This window comes from Equus asinus, chromosome X (genome assembly GCF_041296235.1).
Source record: "Equus asinus isolate D_3611 breed Donkey chromosome X, EquAss-T2T_v2, whole genome shotgun sequence".
In the NCBI taxonomy this organism is placed as follows: domain Eukaryota; kingdom Metazoa; phylum Chordata; class Mammalia; order Perissodactyla; family Equidae; genus Equus; species Equus asinus.
The window spans coordinates 108,336,145-108,359,915 of record NC_091820.1 but is presented as its reverse complement, the minus strand read 5'-3'; the positions used below and the strand labels follow the sequence as shown (position 1 = coordinate 108,359,915).

The 23,771-nt window shown below is 34.4% G+C and overlaps 1 protein-coding gene across 11 annotated transcripts in view; it reads left to right on the top strand.

Annotated features, from left to right (window-relative positions):
• CT83 (cancer/testis antigen 83) overlaps nt 1-23,771 on the top strand; it is a 171,450-nt gene that overhangs the window by 45,044 nt on the left and 102,635 nt on the right. The gene's annotated exons all lie outside the window — the stretch shown is intronic.

The window sequence follows — 23,771 nt, the reverse complement described above, 5'->3', positions numbered from 1 at the left end:
TCACACACACAAAAGTAATAATAAAAGAAAAGAATGGCTAAAAGAAGCTCTCTAAACAGAAAGCAAAAGATAAAACAAAGAACCCTGGAACATCGGGAAGAAAGAAAGAACATGGCAAGCAAAAATATGGGTGAATATGATAGGCTTTTCTTCTCCTGAGTTTTCTAAATTACGTTTGATGGTTTAAAAAATTATAACACTGTCTGATGTGGTTTTAAATCTATGTAGAAGAAATATTTAAGATAATTACATTATAAAAGAGAGAGGGAAAAGGGACATAAAGGGATGTAAGACTTCTACACTTCACTCAGAATGGTAAAATAAGGACACTGGTAGAAACCCCAATTGAGGGACATTCTACAAAATACCTGACAGCCTAGAGGACCCTAAGGAGACATGATGGCTAAATGTATTGTGATTTCCTGGATGGGATCCTGGAATAGAAAAGGACATTAGGTTGAAAACAACTGAGGAAATCTGAATGAAGAATGGACTTTAGTTCAAAATAATATAACAATATTAATTCATTAATTGTGGCAGATGAACCAAACAGATTGCGTAACCGTAATGTAAGATGTTAATAATACGGGTATGGATATATGGGAGCGCTCTGTATTACCTATGCAATTTTTTTGTAAATGGATAGTTATTCTAAAATTAAAGATTTCCTTTAAAAAGTTACTGGGCCATAAACAAAATTTATGCTAAATGACTGCTTTCATTCAAACCACATTCTCTGAAAACTGCAGTAATGGAACAATTGGAAGAAGACTATAAATATCTAAAATGATTATAGAGATTATAAAAATAAATGAGAACCATGATGAAAGCACAGAATACTATTTAAAAAGATTTGTAAAAATAAAAAACAGACGGAATTTAATTTTTTCTCTTAATCCATGGTTCAAAGAAGAAATCATAAAGGAAATGGTTATATATTTGTAATTGAATAATCACAAAAATACTACATATAGGAATTTACTATGCATCTATAATAATTAAAACAGTATGATATTAGCAAAATGGAGCAATTAGACTAGTGAAATGGAATGGAGCCAAATGCAAATATACACTTTTGCACAGACATATGAAAATTAGCATATAACAGAAATAACATTAAAGTCAGCGAGGAGAGTACTGTACAAGCTTTCCAATGAATGGTGTTGAATCAATTGTATATATATATATGAAGAAAAACAAAATTGGATCCCTACATTACATAATAATAAAAATCAATTCTAGGTGGATTTAAAAACCTAAATGTGAAAGAAAAAACTTTTAGACAAAACATAGGAAAATATCTATGATTTGGGGGTGTCAATGGCTTTCTAATACAAGATCTCAAAGCTAAAACTATAAAGCAAAAGATCAAAATCTGAGTATGTAATAATTTAAATTTTTCTGTATGACAAAAGACAAGGTTAATTTAGAAGATATGACCGGGAAAAGACATTTCCAACATGTATAACCAAAACCAAGTTGGAGATCAAGAATCCATAAAAACTCCTATATGTTTATTTTTTTAAAAACTTGTTAAAAGTCAAAGAATATGGACAATAAATTCACAGACAAGGAATATGAACAGTCAATAACATAAGAAGGGATGTTCAATCTCAATAATATTCAGAGAAATACAAATTTAACAAATATCCTTCACACTCAACAGATTGCCAAAACTTCAAATCTGATAACATAACTTTAGGCAAGGACGTAGAGAAACAGATTCTCTCAAATGCTGTCCTTGGGGTGTAGTTGTTAAAACAATTTTGGAAAGAACTTTGCACAATGGAATTCTCTTCAACAGTAAAATAAATGAAAAAGGTCAATTTGGATGCATCTCAAAACAAATGAATGATAAAACAAGTTACAAAAGAATTTATACATACTGGTAAAATGTTTATAAATTTTAAAAAGCACACAACACAGTAATATACTGTAAATGGTTTATGGAAATATGTTGCTGTATTAATATAAAATGGGACACGGAGGAAACTAACTTGAGTAGTTATTCTGGGAAGAGAAGGGCATATTGGGATAGGTTCGGGGTAAAAAGTGGACTTCAGCTGTATCTCTAAGTTTTATTCTTTAAAAAAGGCTCAAGCAAATATGGCAAAATCTTAATATCTGTTAAAGCGGATGGTGGATTCTTAGAAAGAACATAAAATTTCTCCTAATCCCATCATCCAGAGTTTACCATTGTTAACCTTGTGATGCGTTTCTTTCGGTGTCTGTGTTTCTTCCTCTGTTTTTACTCTGTCGTGTGTGTGTGTGTGTGTGTGTGTGTGTGTGTGTGTGTGTGTAGTAACTTGGGATCATGAAGTTTTTATATACTAATTTCCTCACGTAAAATCATACAGTAAGCATCTGATATATAGCCATTTCAATACCTTCCGGTTTTTCACTACTTAAACAAGAAATGGCCATTGTCTGATGTGCATCTTTGGCCCCATTTCTAAAGAGTTTCTTAGGATAGATTCCTGGTATGGAATTAGGATATGAATATTTTAAGGCTTTTGATATATATTTTGCTGTATTGCTTTCGAGAACATTTGGGCTAATTTGCATTCTTCTTAGTAGAATGAGTATCCACACTCATCATCACTGAGGATTAGTATCTTAAAAATATTAGTCGAATACATATACCTCATTTCAATTTTCATTTCTTTGATTGCTAATTGGGTTGGGTATTATTATTATAATGTTTGCTGTCAGTTGTTTTCCTTCTTTTTGTGTCTTTGCTAATTTCCTCTTAGGATGTTCATCTTTGTTTTGAGTTTCCCAGTCTCTTTCCACGTCTACATATTCCTGCTCTAGCAGCACATTGTTTTAAAAAGTGTTTCCTTAAAACATTTTTTTATAAGCCAGTAACCTCTCTTTAATTTTGTTGTTCAAAAATTTCTTGGCCGTCGCGTTTTTTAAAACTTCCAGATGAACGTTAAAATCATTTTCTCAAGTTTCAAAAATCCTCTTGGGATTTTGATCTGAATTACAGTAAACCTCCATCTGAATTTTAGAAAACTTGGCATGTTTATACTGTGTTGTCTTCCTATCCAGGAACATGTTATTCTTCTACATTTACGGAAATCTTGTATCTCTCCAAGTAAACTTTTGTAATTTTCTTCAGCCAGTTTTTTTGTTGTTTGTTTCTGAGTATTTTGTATATCACGTCGCTGTTGTAAGTGGTCTTGTTTTTCCACTATATTTTCTGACTACTTTTTATCAGTATATAAGAAATGTCTTTAGACTGTTCCTTTGCTTTGCATCCAGGCACTTTACTAAACTCTCTCATTAGTTCTAAAATTATTTACGTAGAATCTTTTAGACTTCCTATGCAGATATTTTTTATTGCATTCACTGGAATTTTTATACCAATATTAAATAATTGTAGTGCTGGAGCTTGCCTGTCTTGTGCCTGATTTTGATTATAATGTCTCTAGTGTGTCACTGCTGCAGATGATGTTGGTTATTGTTTTCGTCTGAATATCATAACATTAAGGGCCTATTCTTTAATGCAGCCAGCCCTGGTGCTCTAGTGCCACTGTTAAGATTCAGTGATCTCACCACCACGGGCCAGATTTGTTTCCTGGTCAGGGAACCACACCACCCGTCTGTCGGTTGCCAGACTGCAGCAGCTGCACGTTGCTGTGATGCTGAAAGCTATGCCACCAGTATTTCAAATACCAGCAGGGTCACCCATGGTCACCTTGTTGGACAAATTTCAGTGGAGCTTCCAGACTAAGACAGACTAGGAAGAAGGACCTGGCCACCCACTTCTGGAAAAATTGGCCATGAAAACCCTGTGAATAGCAGCAGAACATTGATGAAGTGCTGGAAGGTGAGAGGATGGCACAAAAAGACCAGGCAGTGTTCTGCTCTGCTGTACACAGGATCACTAGGAGTCAGAATCAACTCCATGGCACTAACAACAACAAATTCTTTAATGCTTAGGCTTTTAAAAAATTAATGCTTAGTTTTGTTAATTCAGAAATGGGTGTTGAAACTTAGCAAATGTTCTTTTGGACATCTATTGAGATAGTCTCATGACTTAGTTTTTTTTTGACCTGTGGATATGATATACTAAGAGATTTCCTAATGTTGCCATCCTGGAATTCTGAAATAAATTATACTTGATGACATTATTTTCTTTCAATATTGTCCATGTTTTATTTGCTTAGTGCTCTATGTTAGATTTTTGTTTCCATTTTAAGTGATCAGTCTTTAAATATTTTGTGCGCTAGCTGACAAGATTTTATATTAAGGTTATGTTAGTTTCAAAAAATGCATTAGAGAGCCTCCCCTCTTTTACTATGATCTGACTTTTTAAATTACTGGCTAATTGCATAGTCCATGAAAATCTGAAAAAAACATAAACAATCAGTCTGGGAATTTGAATGTAGCTTCTCAATAGAAAATAAGCTGCAAGGAGGATTTTTGTCTGTTTTGTTCACTACTGTATCCCTGCTGTCTAGAACAGTGCCTGGCACAGAGCAGGTAGTATTCAGTAAATATTTGTTGATAAAATGTAAAGTAATGAACAGTCTCCCCAGACTTTTTTTTAAAGATTTTATTTTTCCTTTTTCTCCCCAAAGCTCCCTAGTACATAGTTGTATATTTTTAGTTGTTGGTCCTTCTAGTTGTGGCATGTGGGACGCTGCCTCAGCATGGCTTGCACCCATGTCCACGCCCAGGATGGGAACCAGCGAAACCCTGGGCCACCGAAGCAGAGCATGCAAACTTAACCACTCGGCCCCTCCCCAGACTTTTAAGAGTTGTTTGGAAAGTTTCTTTTTTTCTGATTTATCCCATGTTTTGCTCTATGAAGCTCTTTTAGGGTATCACTTACACATACCCCTCAAAAAAACTAGTTTATTTTATACAACTCAACTATAGCTGTTACTAGAGAAAACATGTATTATATTGTAGTTAAATTTTCTGCCAATATTAAGAATTATTATTAAAGTTTTCCAGTATTTTCCATTATTACAAGTTACAAAAAGGCTCCAAATTATATTTTAAGAAAACTTTCAAGTTGGCATTTTAAAGTTTCAGTGACAGACATAATTGTTAAAGTCTCAATGCGAGATAGACATGTACTTCATTCTATTAGTGGCAAAGCTAAAGCAATTTCTCTTCCAAGTCCCTTAATACTTTCTAGAACATATTATATATCTAAAGGTCATTTAAAATAAGCTCTAAATGTTCCTTAAAGTAAAGCAATGTCACTGAAAATAAAATACCAGATTTAAGCATCATCACTCAGATCATATAATTTTTAAAAAATTTTGCCTATTACAACATTACAGATGAAATGGGGGTACAGGAGCAAAACATATCTCAGGTTAAGGTTGATCATAACATATATAGTCTTTATCTCTTTTAAAAACAAAAAATATATATGGTCTAGCGATTTTAACTCGAATATCATTAATTTTAAAGAGCATGTCCTCAGTAAAATACTATGATAATTGATATGTGGATAATCTGCATTATGGTGTCGTAGATCAACGATCTGTGGTATATTTCACAAATACAACATACCATGCGTTTATTTGACCCTAGATAATATGGTGCAATTCCAAATGAAAGGAAGCTATAATTTAAAAGTACCGCACAATCAAAAAATGAAATAAACCTACAATGCCCTCTGTTGATGAAATGTGTGACTAGAGTATGTGTGATCAGAAAGAAAAAAATTCAACATGTTTCTTAGTTAATTTTTATTTCAGTCTAAATTAGTTTCTCTAAAATATGTACTAATTTAATTTAATTTCATAAAATAAATATTTTATATTCTTCTGTTTTCATAACAGTCAGCACAAAATTATGTGTTTTAATAGGAAAAACTATCAAAATATAAATGGTTAATGTGGCAGTTCCAGTCACATGGCCTTGAATAGGTATAATCTAGTCTGGCCTTGTCTAGGAAAATAGTATTAGTGAGGGAAGAACCATTTTTAGACAATTTCAATTAAGGCAAGGTGGAAGAGGTAAATGGGTGGAATTTTGAACAAGCCACAGTGATTTCCTCCCCCTCATTTTCCCTAATCTTCAAATGTCAACCAAGTCCTCAGAAATGATGCAGTTCATTTGTGGCTTATGGGCACAAGGGTGGGCTGGTATCCGGAGACACAATCTAAATCCCCTCCTCTAGAAGGTGTCACAGAGATTGATAGACATTCATCGATAACTCTTTTTCCTCTCCTTCTTAGTAGTACAACCATAAATTTTGATTGAGCATATTGGCACCCAGAATAAATACTATATGTCTTAGCACCCTTTGTAGCTAGATTTGGCCATATATCTACATTCTGGCCAGTAAAATGAAAGTGGTGGTATCATACGTGTCTTTTGGGAAAATGTCCTTAAAAGAGAGGAGGTGTGTCCTTCTTTCCCTTTTCTGCCAGCCTAGTAACTGAGACCAGCCTTGAAATGGGGCCAAATCTTGGACCACCTTGGACCATGAGGTGGAAGATGTATGCTGAAGATGACAAAGCACCAGAGTATAACAAACTTGGGTTCCCAATGCTTTTATGAATCTCCCCTACCCATGCTGGACTGCCTGACTCCTAATCAACTATTTTTTGTTTGTTTGTTTAAGTTATTTTTATTTTGGATCTCAGGTACAGCTGAATCCAATCCTAAATGAAACAGAAGGAATATTAGGATAAAAATTTTCAAAGAGACTATGACTAGTGTGCTCTCAAACAGCATATGAGTAAGCAATAAAACAACCAACCAAGCTTCCTACCTATTTCACATACCTGTAAAACTGAAAGGTACAAAAGAGGAAAACAATGACACCATCAAGCATTAAGATGTTATAAGTTACTTGCATTTGCACAACCTTTACTGCATTATTCAAATATACTTGCACTGAATCTTTATTGTGTTAAACATATATCTTATAAACATTAGGGTAATTTTATTATTATAGAATGAAAAATTGGGGAGGCCTTTCCCATTGTAATACTTTCTGGATACCAATCACCTTACTTCTGCGGTTATGTTGACTCATTTGTTAAGGAGAGTTTCCTTGATGATTCAGGTTGAAGATAGGATGTCCTTTTATGTGAAAATGATTATTTTGAGGACCCTAAGGTTTTCACTCTACACTTACATTTTTTTTCCTTCAAAATCAAATGGAAATGGGTCCACATCTTCCAGACACCAGGAGCTACTGCACTTTGAGCTTAAGATGTATGACATTGTTACAGATGTGGTTAAATATGATAGCATATCCAACAGAAATTCCTGAGCAATGGCAGAATGTCCAACTAAAAAGGGGCAAATACTTAAGCCACATAAAAAAATATCTTAATGTCATTTGATGTTGCTTCTGTCAGTTTTACAACTAGAGGGATGATGAGTTATCTGTCTTTGGATCTGATGGCAAACACACTGGAAGATTTAATATGTATGTAAAATGCTGCCAAGATATCTCCATTTATTCACCTTTTCAACACAGGAACATGAAATTAATACCATAGATTATCTAACTTGTGATTTTTCTCTATTCTAGGATAGAATAGCAGTATGATGAGAGGACCCAGAATCAGGAAACCAAGTTCCTGGTTAACTAATTCTGAGACCTTAGGCAAAGCAATTTAAATTACACCCGTTTCCTCCACTGTAAAATGGGAATTATACCTGTCCCACGTACCACACAGGGTTGTTGGGAAGATTAAATGAAATCATGTAAATAAAGATGCTTTGAAAACCATGGAAACGATAAATGAATGTAAGGGCATTAACTTGCTATCCAGATCACTAAAGACAACAAACTGTTATCATAAATAAATTTGCCACGTAACAAAATAAATTTGTCTAATTCCTATCACCATAAAAAGCACTCTCACTGATCTAACTACAAAGTAAACATCGCTCATATTCAAACACCAACCTTGGAAACATTCATCAAGTTGCCCACAAATATTTGACAATGCTATCCAAATGACTGAGGAATCTGTATTGTAAATTCAGTATTGCATGACGTATATTTCAAGTCTTGGGAAAAATTATGGAGTGGTGATAAAATTTGTACCTGATCCTCAGCATCCTTTTTTTTCTTGACTCTATCCTACTTCCTACCCTCACATCCTCCATTAAATCTGTTTTCTCATTTTATCCCCTCTTACCAGCAAAACCTTATCAGATAACTAATGTAATCTAGGTATTAAAAAAAACTATTAGAAAATTGATGTCATATACACCTTAGTATAAATTAAAGTCTCGAGAGTAAGAAGTATTTTGTCTTATCTCTAAAATGTGGAGTAAACAAAAGCTTTTATAACCTCCTAGGAATTTCAGTTCGGCTGTAGGGGAGTAATCTTCTCAGTAAGAATGAAGTGGCAAGGGACGCGCACAAGGCCTCAAAAACCTCATTCTGTAAGCATATGAGATAAGGCTGATTGAGATGGGAAATCGAGGTGAAAATATACTTTTTCCACAATCCCCCAAAATAAGATAGTGCTCTGTAATTCCTGTCTGGACCATGTAACTTTACAGAATAAAAAGAGCCTCTAAGACTGTACCAGTTTAGCTTAATGGTAATTCAGTAAGAAGCAACTATTGTTGCCTGTTTCCTGTCTTTCCTTTCTTCTGGATGGTTTGAGTGCTCTCTATCAATCTCTCTCTCTCCCCTCCCTGCGGACACACACAGAACTGTAACCTCTAGCCTCTCAACCACCCTTCTAAGCCAGACTTACTTGACTTGTTCCCTCCTACTGTTTTTAATCTTTCCTCTTGCTCCAAGAGGCAGTTATCCCATTAGTGAAATTGTATATGTGTTCTGGATCTCTATCACTGCCAACAACCTTCCTGTGTCTAATGCCTACCATTACACTCCATAATGTCAAACATATCCTCTTTGAGATATCTTTAGAATTAATATTTCAAAAATTTCAATAATCTTTCAAATTTCTTAAGATTCAACAAATCAATAATAGGTCACATTCACAAAGTTTCTGATAGTCACAATACTTAAACAATAACAAAAAGGAATGAGATCTTCATTGACTACATTAAGTTATAAAGGAATAAGTACCTGTGAAAACGTATGTTCTACAAAGTGCCTTTAAATTGAACTCATATTGTTAGAGACCCAGAGAAGAAATAGTCTTTAGAGGAGGGAAAGACTGGAAAAGAATTTTTCCTTTCTGTTTGTTATACAAAGTAATACCTTCTCTGCATCTGTAAACAAGAAAAGGTACTACCAGGCAAATGCAAATTTTTCTTTGCATCCACAGTTGTTCACAAAGATAACAGATTTGTGAGAAACATTCTCTCATAGCACAAACCAAGATTTTTGAGGGAAAAAGAGTGGATTTTTATTTTATGTGAACACAATAAATAAAATCCTCAAGAGGGGAGGGAAGTAGTAAAGAAACAGAGAAATAAGATCATTAAGTTAAATAAATTTGCAGCAGAGACAACTGAAACAGCATTTTATAGTTGAATAAGAACATTCCTGCCAATGACCAAAACGTACAAATTTTGAAATACTTACAGCCAGTGTTTTGAAAACACAGAAATAAGCAACAATGATAATTAGGAACTTAACTTTTTTCCAAAAGTAAGAAACTTTTTAAAAGATTATTTAAATATATGCCAGAAGTACAGAGAGTTTACAACATATTTCAATAATTAAAAAGTAACCTGTTTTCTAAGTACAGAATAAGTTGGCCTTTGAACAGAAAGAAAACTCAAATTCTGATATAATTTTCTATATACTATTCATGTAATAATTTCCAGTAAAGGATTCATAAGCCACCTTTATTTTTAACCTTAACATAGCTTTATATGTGTGTGTTTAGACGTACATAAATGTACAGTTATGTGATAATGTGAAGCTTTCCATCTTATTTTTAAAATATGATTAATTTTATAAGCATGTTAAATAAAACAATGTATGCTATGTTGAATTTATCATCTTAATAAAAGTGTAATAATTCCTCTAACAAACAAAAACCTAAATTATATTCCTTATCTTATATATGCTTATTTCTGTCTATAACTTTTTTACCTAGTCTAAACTCAACCACTTATTTTTACCAGAACCAACCAAACAATTAAAATGTGTTTCCTCCCAGAGAAAACTAGAAGCCAAGAAATCAAGAACCCTCTAAGTTTTTCTCCACCACCACACATTTCATAGTACTTATAAAATTTTAAAGTAAAACTGAGCATATATATTAATACTCTCCAAAGGCTTTATTCATCCTATTAATGCATAACTTATATAAATAAGGAACAAAGGTAAATGAAAACTGTGTGTCGTGACCAATGCTTTGAACACTTTTCTTGCTTAGAAATTGTCCAGAGAGCCAAAGAATATTTACTAATTAACTCAATTTAATGACATAAAGTTAATTAAAGATGTGGAACTTACAATTTAATCCAAGACACTAAATCTTTATGACATGTAGCATTATAGAAATTCACAAGACTAAACATTTTAAAATACACCCATTATTGCAAATTTATTTAGTTTAACAAAATTTTATATTTTGTAATTTAAAACTATTTGTGGAAACGATAATGACAATTTACTTGACTTATAAAACAAAGTAGGAAATTTAAATATTTTAAACCTTTATAAATTAAACTCAAGTCTTGTGCTAACTAGAATAGTGCATCTTCATTATTTTTACATGGAGAACACAAAAAATTGTTATTATAATAAAATTAAATCATTCTGATTTGTCCCAAGTGTCATCTATTTATTCAGAATATTACATGAACTATTTTCTAACACAATTTATAAAACTCTGTACTCTTGAAATCATCCCCAAAACTCTGAGAGTCTCACTTTTCTGCTTAGCTTGTTACCTACTAACATAGGCCATTACTGAAGTCACAGAGTTTTTCATCTGAGTTACAGTTTTAGTGAGAAAAAAACTTTGAGAGCCAACATATTTAATGCCACAAAACACATACAGTTAAATTTCTTCTTTTTTGCTTGGAAGTTCTTGACTGTTTATCTATAATAAACATATTCCTAGAATTTTCACATAATCACAAAATAATTTTTGATCAATTAAATATTAACATTTCCCAAAAAGGAGAAAGAGGAAGAAAAAAAAGGAGAAGAGAGAAAAAGCCAACCCTAGGTTTGTATAAAATTATCACAGTAAAAAGCTAACTATATTTCCTCTACAAGTTTGGGAGATGGTACAGAGGCAGGAAACCTCATTTTGACACATACACACAAAAAATGACTACAACTGGTTTAAACAATAAGTTAGATGAGTGATAGTTCTAAGGACATACCTTAGAAAGATACTTATTATTCACTGAAGTATGGAAATAAAGGAGAAAGTTTTCAAGTTATTAGTGACAAATAGAAAAGAAAAGAAAAGAAAAAATGGCATCTAACTAACAGCAGGTAACAAAACTGAAGGTTACTCATACATGTGACATCCATTCCATTATTTATTTATTTATTTATTTATTTATTTTAATTTCTCACAGGTTGGAAGATGCTATACTTTCAATTATTTTTACCAGTTGCTATATTTCAAAAATCAATGGCTAGTTGTTGATATGAACAAGACGGTAGACTAGGAAATGCCAGACCCTCTTTTCCCCATGGAAATATCAAATAAACAACTACAGATTGACTAAAGTAACATTATAGGAGCTCTGTAAACCAGTCATAGATCTACAGTAACCCAGTCATCATCCAATAAAGAAAAAGCCACATTAAAAACAGTAGGAAATTTTGTGGCCTTTTTGTTCACCCTTGCCTTACCTCTTACCTGGTGGAGGCACAGTTGGAAAGTAGCAGCCAATTCCTGGTTCCACCCATTGGGTGGAAGAAGCAGAGTGAAATTCTCTACAAGGTTTTGGCCTCCCCATAGACTGATTGAGTCACTGGTTTCTGTCTTGCCTGACTCAGAGTTCAGCTGAGGAAAAGCAGAAAACTTTGGATCTCAATCCAGGAGTCATGAAAAGCAGTGGAGAGTGTCATGACATGTAAAAACTGCAAGGGGACTGAAGACCTGTGGATGCCTGGGAGCAAGTGATTACAGGTAGAGGAATACAACAGAACTTCTAAGGTCCCAAAAAGAAGCTATGGTGAGACTTTTTGGAAAATTAATAAATTTAAAAGCAACTGGGGAGATAAAAATTAAAAAATAAAAAAAGCACAGCCACAGACCCTGACAGGACACACGCTCAGAAAAGACCTGCAAAGACCTCAAGCTTTCACCATGGGCTTATCCCAAGGCTCAGGGGCCCTCTAATTAGTGAAGATCTTCCATGTCAGTCTGCAAAGACTGGGAGAGGTGGCTGTTTTTTCAAATGACCAATTTTCAACAAAGCATTAAAAAGCGTACAAAGAAACAAGGATACATGGCCCATTCAAAGGAACAAAATAAATCTCCAGTAATCACTCTTGAAGGAACACATGCATCGGACTTACTAGACAAAGACTTTAAAAGAACTGCCTTAAATATGCTCAAAGAGCTAAATGGAAACATGGACAAAGAACCAAAGGAATCAAGGAAAATGATACATGAACCAAATGAGAATATCAACGAAGAGAAAGAAATAAGAACCATAGAAATTCTAGATCCAGAAAATACAATAACTGAATTGAAAAATTCACTAGAGAGGTTCAAAAGAGGACTCAAACAAGGATAAGAAAGAATTAGTGAGGTTGAATACATTGGAAATTATAGAATGTAAAAAGTCATAAGGAAAAAGACTGAATAAAAGTGAACAGAGCCTAAAGGACTTGTGGGACATCATCAAGTGGACCAATATATGCATTATGGAAGTCCCAGAAGAAGAGAGAGAGAAAGAGGGAGAAAGATCATGTGAAAAAATGACAGAAAACTTCTCAAATTTAAGGTAATACATGAATATACAAATCCAAGAAGCTCAATGACTCCTTATAGGCTAAACTCTAAAAGACCTACACCAAGACACATTACACTCAAACTGTTGAAAGCCAAAGAAAAAGAGAGAATAATAAAAACAGCAAGAGAAAAGTGACTCATCATGTATAAAGAATCCCCAATAGGGGCCAGTCCGGTGGTGTAGCAGTTAAGTTCGCACTTTCCACTCCGGCAGCCTGGGGTTCACTGGTTTGGATCCCGGATGCAGACACAGCACCACCTGGCAAGCCACACTGTGGCAGGAGTCCCACATATAAAGTAGAGGAGGATGAGCACGGATGTTAGCTCAGGGCCAGTATTCCTTGGCAGAAAGAGGAGGATTAGCAGCAGATGTTAGCTCAGGGCTAATCTTCCTAAAAAAGAAAAAAAAAAGAATCCGTGATAAGTTTATGGGTGGACTTTCCAGCAGAAATCTTGCATGCCAGAAGTTAACAGGATGACATATTTAAAGAGCTAAAAGAAATAGTCATTTGAGAATTCTATATCCAGCAAACATGTAAGTCAATAATAACTGAGAAATTAAGACATTTCCAGACAAACATATCCAAAGGAGTTCATTGCTAGTAGAGCTTCACAAAGAGAAGTGCTAAAAGGAGTCCTTCAAGTTGAAATGAAAGGAGAGTAGACAGTAACCCAAAGCCATATAATAATATAAAGGTCTCTGGTAAAAGTAAATACATGGACAAATGTTAAAAAGTATGGTACTATAGCAAATTTTATTTGTAACTTCATTTGCTAGTTTCTACAGAATTTAAAAGTCAAAATCATAAAAATTATAAATCTATGTAATTGGGTACACAATATGTAAAGACATAATTTATGACATCAATAACAAAGTGAGGGGGAGCAGAGTTGTAAAGGAGTAAAGTTTATGTATGCAATTGAACTTAATTTAGTATCAACTTAACATAGATAGTCATAACTTTAGGATGTATATGTAATCCCCATGGTAACCACAAATAAAATATTTATAGAATATACACAAAAGGAAATTTAAAAAGTAATCAAAATGTATCACTATGAAAAATCCACTGAAGACAAAGGAAGTCAGTAATGGAGAAAATGAATGACAACAAAAGCTATAAGAGGTACAGAAAACAAAAAATAAAATGGCAAAAGTGCTTCCCCACCAATAATTACTTCAAATGTAAATGGATTAAACAGTCCAATCAAAAGACATAGATTGGCAGAATGGATTAAAAAATAGAATCCAAATAAGTGTTGTCTAAAAGAGAGGAATTTTAGATATAAAGACATGCAGAGGTTGGCAGTAAAAGGATGTAAAAAGATATTCCATGCAAATAGTAATAAAAAGGGAGAGGTGTTGGCTATATTAATATCAGATAAAAGAGATCTTGAGTCAAAAACTGTTATAAGAGACAAAGAAGGACATTGTATAATGATAAAAGGGTCAATACATCAAGAAGATATATACAGCAAACACCAAAGTTCCTAAATATATGAAGCAATCATTGACAGAATTAAAAGTAGAAATAAAGAGCTCTGCAATAATAGTAGGAGACTTCAATAACTCTCTTTCAAAATTAGAACAACCAGACAGAAAATCAATAAGGAAATAGATGAGTTGAACAACAGTATAGACTAATTGAACCTAATAGACATATACAGAACAATCTGCTCAACAATAGGTGAATGCACACTTTTCTCAAGTGCACATGAAACATTCTCTAGGATACGCCATATGTCAGGGCACAAAACATCTTAATAAATATAAAAAGATTGAATCATACAAGTATCTTTTCCAATCACAATGGGTAAAACTAGAAATCAACAGCAGAGGGGCCAGCACCATGGTTTTGCTGGTTCAGATCCTGGACGTAGACATGGCACCACTCATCAGGCCATGCTGAGGCAGTGTCCCACATGCTACAACTAGAAGGACCCACAACTAAAATATACAACTATGTACTGGGGGGATTTGGGGAGAAAAAGCAGAAAGAAAAAACAGAAATCAACACCAGAAGGAAAAATTGGTGAATTCACACATAGGTGGCAATTAAACAACATACTCTTAAACAATCAACCAATGGGTCAAAGATTCCAAAATCTTCAGATTTTTCACAAAAGAAATTAGAAAACATCTCAAGGTAAATAAAAATGAAAAAACAACCTACCAAAATTTATTGGATGCAGCAAAATCAGGGCTGAGCGAGAAATTCATAGGTTTATACGCTTTCTTTAAAAAACAAAAGAAGAAAGATCTCAAGTCAATAACCTAACTTTACACCTTAAGGAGTTAGAAAAAGAACAAATAAAACACAATGATAGTTAAAGACAGAAATAATAAATATTAGGACAGAAATAAAAGAAATAGAGAATACCAAAACAAAGAAAAAAACCAAACACCAAGAGCTGGTAATTCAAAGAGATCAACAAAATTGACAAATCTCTAGCTAGACTGACTAAGAAAAAAGAGATAAGATGCAAGGAACAAAAATCAGAAAGGAAATGGTGGACGTTACTCCTGATTTTACAGAAATAAAAAGCATTATAAGAAGGTACTATGAACAACTGTACACCAATGGGTTGGATAACCTAGATGAAATGGAAAATCTTCTACAAACACTCAAACTACGACTGAATCATTAATAAATAGAAAATACGAATATAACTGTAACTAGCAACAAGGTTGAATCAGTATTCAAAAACCTCCCAACAAAGAAAATTCCAGGACCAAATGGCTATGGTGGTGAATTCTACCAAATATTTCAAGCAGAATTAACATCGCTTCTTCTCAAACTCTTCCAAAATTTGAGAGAACGGAAGACTCCCTAATGTCGTCTATGAAGCCAGCATTATCCTGATACTAAAGCCAGGCAAAGGCACTACAAAAGAAGAAAACTATAGACCAATATCTTTTATGAATATTGATGCAAAGATCTTTGACAAAATGCTAGCAAACTGAAACTATTTGAGACCTTTGGTTTCCAGTCCATCATGTAAGAAGTTTGGAAGTTGCCACTCCATCCTTACAACAAGTAAAAGCTGAACAAACTTAAAAATCAACAACTCTTCTTAAATCCATAAAAGAAGCAAGGTTACAGGGCAAATATTGCCCCCCAAAGTAGAGAGATCGAAAGGAGAGTACGAACAATCACAACTTACCAGAGCAGAAAACAACAAATGGCAACATCAGACGGAAACACTGCTGGGGTAAGGAAACCTGAACTGTAATTGAGAAATTGTTGGAGGCTTGATGTGGACAAGTTTGAGAGAGAAAAACTTCAGGGAGACCCAGGCATCAGCAGCCCCCCAATTTTTGAGAGTCCTACTGCCTAGAGCTCTACCAGGTTATCACAGTGAATATTGCAGAAAAATCCTCTTATGCTTCTGGCAAGGGAATGGGAAAAGGAACCATCATGAAATATGCCAGAGAGTTCTGTTATTCTTAACAAGGTCTGCCCACAGTAGAAACGATTTAGCCAGAGCCTAACCTGCTGGAGTTTTTTCAGAGGCTAAATGGCATGGAGGAATGGAAATACCCAACTCCTGCTGGCTCTAAGCTTCCATGTGGAAAAAGGGAAATACTCAATTCCCGCCTCATTTAGCCTTCCACATGAGAGAAGGGAAATATTGAACTCCAGCCCACTCTAGCCATTCTGTCCCACCTAAGGGAGGGGCAGTATTAAGAAGCATATGTAAAGTTCACAGTCTATAGGTACAGGCTCACTAAAACACTGAGACCTAAACACAGGGCTGTAAAATACCTCCTCTTCCACCACCCCTTACCACCACATTACTAAAGGCCTATTTTCAGCACTTCCTTTTACCAAGTACATCATGTCTGCCTATCAAGAAAAGCTTACTTGGCATGCTAAAAGGGAAAAACACGGTTTGAAGAGACAAAGCAAGCATCAAAACCAGACTCAGATATGACAAGGGTGTTAGAATTATCAGACCGGGAATGTAAACAACTATGATTAACATTCTAAGGGCTCTAACGTAAGAAGTAGGCAGCATGCAAAAACAGATGGGCAATTTAAGCAGAGAGATGGAAATTCTAAGAAAAAAACTAATTAAAGTACTAGAGGTCAAAAGCACTATAACAGAAATGCAGAATGCCTTTCATGGATTTATGAGGAGACTGGTCATGGCTGAGGAAAAAATCTGTGAACTTGAGGATTCGTCAATAGAAATCTCCAAAACTAAAATGCAAAGAGGAAAAGACTGAAAAAAAAAAACCAGAATAGAATATCCAATGACTGTGGGACAACTATAAAAGGTGTAACATATGCATAATGGGAATACTAGAAGACAGAGAGAAAGGAACAGAAGAAATATTTAAGCAATAAAGACTGAGAATTTCCCTCAAATTAGTGTCAGACACAAAACCATAGATCAAGGAAGCTCAAAGAACAAGCAGCATAAAAAATACCAGGAAAACTACATGTAGATATATCAGTTTCAAACTACAGAAAATCAAAGATAAAGAAAAGTCCTGAAAAAAAGCCCCAGGAAAAAAAACACCTTATCTACAGAGGAGCAAAGATAAGAATTACATCTGACTCCCCTGCAGAACCCATGCAAGCAAAAAGAGAGTGCAGTGAAATATTTAAAGTGTTGAGAGAGAGGGAAAAAAACCATCAACAAGAATTCTGTATGCTGTGAAATTATCCTTCAAAAGTGAGGGAGAGATAAAGACTTTCTCAGACAAACAGAAATTGAGGGAATTTGCTGCTAATAGACCTACCATGCAAGAAACATTAAAAGAAGTTCTTCAGAGAGAGGTAAATATATAGGTCAGAAACTCAGATTTATTTACAGAAAAGAAAAGCATTAGAGAAGGGATAAATGAAAGTAAAATAAAAACTTTTATTTTTCTTATTCTTAATTTATGTAACAGCTAATATGTTCAAAATATTAATACGAGCAATATATTCCATTATGTATGCTCATGTGTGTATATACATGTATATATATATATACACTTCTGTATAAGTGAAATCAATGACAGCAATGATACACTGGATGTAAGGGAGGAATTATGACTATTTTGTTATTATAAGGTACTGGCACTACATGTGAAGCAGTATAGTGTTATTTGAAAGTGCACTTGAATTAGTCGTAAATGAATATTGCAAACTCTAGGGCAACCACTAAAAGAAGTATAACTGATACACTAAGAAAGGAGAGGAAAAGAAATCATATAGAATGTTCAATAAAAACCACAAAAGGCAGAAAAAGAGTGGAAGACAAAAACAGGAACAAAAACAAGGGCAACAAATATAAAACAGAGACAAATATGGTAGATGCTAATCCAACTACAGATGTCAATGGCCTAAATGCCTCACTTAAAGACAAATTCTCAGGGTGGATCAATAATCAAGATGTGTAGACAAGACATGTGCTGTCTACAAGAAACCACTTTAAATATGAAGACACCTATTTTAAGATTATATGAAAAGACAGATTAAAAGTAAATTGGTGGAGAAAGATACACCATCCTAACACTAATCAAAGAAAGTGGGATAGCTATATTAATTTTGGACAGAACACACTTCAGAGGCAAGAAAATTATCAGGGCTAAAGAAGGACATTACTTAAAGCAATGAATTCTCCCAAAAGACCTAACAATCCTTAATATGTATGCATGTAACTACAAAGCATCAAAATACATGAGGTAAAACCTGATAGAACTGCAAGGAGAAATAGATAAGTCCACTACTATAGTCGGATACTTCAACACTTCTCTCAGAATGGACAGATCTGACAGGCAGAAAATCAGTAAGGACATAATTGAATTCAACAACACTATCCATCAACCAAATATAATGGACATCTATAGACACTTCCTCCAACAACAGCAGAATACAATTCTTCTCAAGCTAACATGGAACATTCACCAAGGTAGATTACATTCTGGGCCATAAAACACACTTTAACACATTTAAAAGAATAGAAACCATACAACGTCTGCTCTCAGACTGCAATGAAATTAAACTAGAAATCAATAACAGAAAGATAACTAGAAAATCTCAAAACATGGAGATTAAACAGCACACTTCTAAATACCATATGGGTCAGAGAAAAAATCTCAAGGCAAATGTAAAAATATTTTGAACTAAATGACAATGAAAACACAACTTATCAAAATGTGTGAGACGCAGCAAAAATTATGTTTAGAGGAAATTTATAGCATTGAATGCATATATTAGAAAAGAAGAAAGATCTGAAATCAATAATGTAAGCTTCCACCTTAGGAAACTAAAAAATAAGTACAAATTAAGTATAAAGCAAGCAAAAGAAAAGAAATAAAAATTAGAGCAAAAATCAATGAAATTGAAAACAGGAAACAAAGAAAATCAACAAAACCAAAGCTGGTTCTTTGAAAAGATCAATAACATTGATAAGTCTCTATCCAGGTTAACTAAGAAAAAGAGAGTGAGGACACAAATTACTAATATCAAACATGAAGATAAAGTGGGGACATCATTACAGATAACATGGACATTAAAAGGATAATCAAGAAACACTATGGACAACTCTATGGCCACAGATTTGATAGCCTGGACACAATGGACCAATTCTTTGAAAGACGTAATCTACAAAAACTCACGCAAGAAGAGACAATCTGAATAGGTCTATAAACTACTAAAGAAATAGATCAGTAATTGATAACCTTCCAAACCAGAAAGCACCAGGCCAAGATGAGTTCACTGGTGAATTCTAGGAAACATTAAAGTAAGAAATTATGCCAAGTTTCTACAATCTCTTTCACAATATAGAAGCAGAGGAAATATTTCCTAACTTATTTTATGAGGCCAGTATTACCCTAATACCAAAATCAGACAAAGAAGATAAAACTACACATCAATATTTCTCATGAACATAGATGCACAAATCCCCAGAAAATATTAGCAAATCAAATACAACAATATATAAAAAGGATTATGCACCACAACCAAATGTGATTTATCCCAGGTATGAAAGGCGAGTTCAGCATTCAAAAATCAATTAATATAATCTATCAAATCAGCATGCTAAAGAAGAAAAATCACATGATCATATCAATAGATCCATAAAAAGCGTTTGACTAAATCCAACAACCATTCATTATAGAAACACTCAGTAAATGAGAAATAGAGGGAAACTTTCTCAAATTGATAAAGAATATTTGCAAAAAACCTGCAGCTGACATCATACTTAATGGTGAGAAGCCAGAAGCTTTCCCATTAAGATCAGAAACAAGGTAAGGATGTCCCCTCTCACCACTGCTTTTTGACAGCATACTGGAAGTTCTAGTTAATGCAAGAAGAGAAAAAAGGAAATGAAAGGTATACTGACTGAGAAGGAAGAAATTAAAATGTCTCGTAGATAATTTGAAAGAATTGACAAAAAAAAAACCTCCTGGAACTAATAAGTGATTACAGCAAGGTTGCAGGATACAAGGTTAATATACAAAAGTCAATCACTTTTCTATATACCCACAAAAAACAAGTGGAATTTAAAATAAAAACACAATACCATTTACATTAAAATCTCCCCAAATGAAATATTTAGGCACAAAACTAGCAAAATATGTACAGGATCTATATGAGGTAAATTATAAAGCTCTGATAAAAGAAATTGAAGGAAAAACTAAACAAATGTAGAGCTATTCCATGTTCATGGATAGAAAGACTCATACAGTCAAGATGCCTGTTCTTATTAGCTTGATCTATAGCATCAACGCAATCTCAATCAAAATCCCAGCAAATTATTTTGTGGATATCAACAAACTGATTCTTAAGTTTATGTGGAGAGGCAACATACCTAAAATGGCTGACACAATATTGAAGGAGAAGAGCAAAGTTGGAGGACTGACAGTAGCCAACTTTAAGACTTAATCTAAAGCTACAGTAATCAAGACAGTGTGGCATTGGCAAAATAATAGACAAATAGATCAATGAAACAGAATAAAGAGCTCATAATTACACTCACATAAATATAGCCAACAAATCTTTGACAAAGGAACAAAGGCAATTCAGTGGAGAGAATTGTGCTGGAAACAACTGGACATCCACAAGCAAAAAAAAAAACGAATCTAGACACAGACCTTACACACTTCATAAAAATTAACTCAAAGTAGATCACATGTATTATCAATGTAAAATTAAAATCTATAAAACTCCTAGATGATAACATAGGAGAAAATCTAGATGACCTTAGGTTTGGCAGTGACGTTCTAGATATAACACCAAAGGTCCTATTCATCAAAGGAAGAATTGATAAGCCGGACTTCCTTAAAATTAAAAATTTCTGCTTTGTGGAAGACACTGTCAAGAAAATAAACAGACAAGCCACAGACTGGGGGAAATTTTTTTTTTTTTTTTTGCTGTATCCAAGGCTTTATTTAACGGCAGATTTTTTTTTCCCAAAAAACTGGATATGAAGCTGTGGTAGTGACTGCAGAGTACCAGAGCTGTCCCTTAAAATTGTGGGAGACATCAGAAGAGGCCCTGGAGACTCTGGGGGGGAAAATATTTGCAAAAGATATATCTCATAAAGGATTATTATCTAAAATATACAAAAAACCCATGTTCATAGCAGCATTATTTACAATAACCAAAAGGTGGCAACAACTCAAGTGTCCATCAATGGATGAATGCATAAACAAAATGTGGTCTATACATACAATGGAATATTATTCAGCCTTAAAAAGGAAAGAAATTCTGATACATGCTAAAACATGGATGAACCTTGAAGACATTCTGCTAAGTGAAATAAGCCAGTCACAACATGACAAGTATTGTATAACTCCACCTAAATGAGGTACTTAGTGTAGTCAAATTTGTAGAGACAGAAAGTAGAATGGTGGCTTCCAGGGGCTGGGTGGAGGAGAGAATGGAAGTTAGTGTTTAATGACATTTTTGGTTGGGGAAGATGAAAAAGTTTTGGAGATGGATGGTGGTGATGGTTGCACAGCAACGTGAATGTACTTACTGCCACAGAAGTGTACACTTAAAATTGGTTAAAATGTTAAACTCTATGTTTTGTATATTTTACCACAATAAAAAAATGAAAAAAAAATCAATGGTTAGCAAGAGTACTCTGATGTGATTGATGAGAATGTTCTTGATGAGAATATTTTCCAAGATCTTTGAAGTGTTCCTTTGGATACTAGTAGGATCAAAATTCAAAATTCCATTGTTAAAGACGGTGTTACAGGGCTTCACTCAATTTTACTTGATGAAACAAGAAATTTAGATGTCAAGATAACCACAATAAAATACCAAAGTAAGAGTTATTACCCAGCCATTAAATATTGAAATCCTTCAATGCTCTATTCTAACTTGTATTTCTGTTTGTACACTCTACACTGACATGAGGGAATTTCTTCCATGTCTAGTGCTTCAATTATTTATACGCAGATGCCTCACAATTTTATGTCTTCAATTATCTCCCTGGGATCAATTTATGTCCCAAGTCACCACAAACTCGACATATCCAACACCAAATTCATGATCAGGAATCCCATAATTGGTTATTTCCCATCCATCCCACTGAGTAAGCCACAAAGCCAGGAGTTTCACTTTTCTTGACATCCCATGTCCTATTATAGCATTTTTACATTCCTTTCTGTGGGTATTTGGTTAATGTCCATCCCCCACACTAAAGTGCACATTTCAGATGAGCAGAGACTTTACTTTTGCTCATAATCATATTCCCAGAATACATCACAGTGCCCACCCTTTCCATGGGTGTTTCATAAATACTTGTTGAATAAATAAACCTTTAAGCTTTGAACTCATAATTGGGAAATAAGTTTGATGTGAAAGATTCATAAATGTAATTCTTCTCCTTCCCATCTCTATGAAAATAAGAGTTATTACCTGAGCAGAGTGAGTGAGTAGCAGTTTGGACACTCATCTTGAGATTCCCTGGGCTATTATTACTAGTTCGGTGTCATCCTGTACATTTACCTGAATTCCTTGAACATTTCTAGATTATCCAGTACAATGATTCTTATATCTGTTAGCTTTCATTAATACAATTATAGTGTTCAATTCCTTAGGTGGAAAATATTAAATACTTGATGCTCACAAGTCAGCGAGTGGAGGTAGAAATCCCAGGGATGGGGGTGAAGGTGAGAGAATGGGGGAGTTTTTCTCAGGACTCAAACTCTGTGGATTCAAGTCCTGCTTTCGCTACTAGTTTGAAATGAGTTTACTTAACACCTGAATCTGTTTCTGCATTTCCAAAAGTAGACACAGTATTAAAAATACCTATAGCACAAAATTATTGTGAGAATTATATGGGAAAATGTCCCTGGAATTACTTTTTAAACTGTGCAATGAAGCAAACATGCATAATTATCCCAATGCGAATAGGGTTGGAGTGAATCCTAAAATAGGAATGTGAGAAAGGAGGAGGTTTCTGGCAAAGTCGTGCAATTTTTGGTAACTACTTTTCACAGTGCATTTCTATCTTGTTTTTGAACTTATTTTTGAAATGGATAACGGAGTGGTTGCAACAAATATAAAACACAGCTTTAAAAAGAGGAGGCAGAAGCACTTTGAAAAACTTGTATTTAACTAGTCAATTTGTCGTCTGTACTTCTACCACATTTTGGCTTCCTGGAAATCCAAATTCGCCCATTGCCTCTTCCTTCTCTCTCTACCCGACACAGCAGCCAGGTGGGCGGTGATGTAAGTGCCGCCGGGTTTCCCGCAGGCCGGTTTTTCGTCAGCAGATTGTGACGTAGCGCCGCCACTTGTGTGCTCAATTGTGAGGTCACGTGCCCTCTCCAGAATAGTTTGCTGGAGGCTGAAGCACTTGCCAGTTGCACCGGGCAGTGCAGCATGTTTAGCGTCCTGGCCCACGGCTTCTCAAGTCCGGGCAGCTAGAGGTCCCCGGGCTCCCCAACTGCCA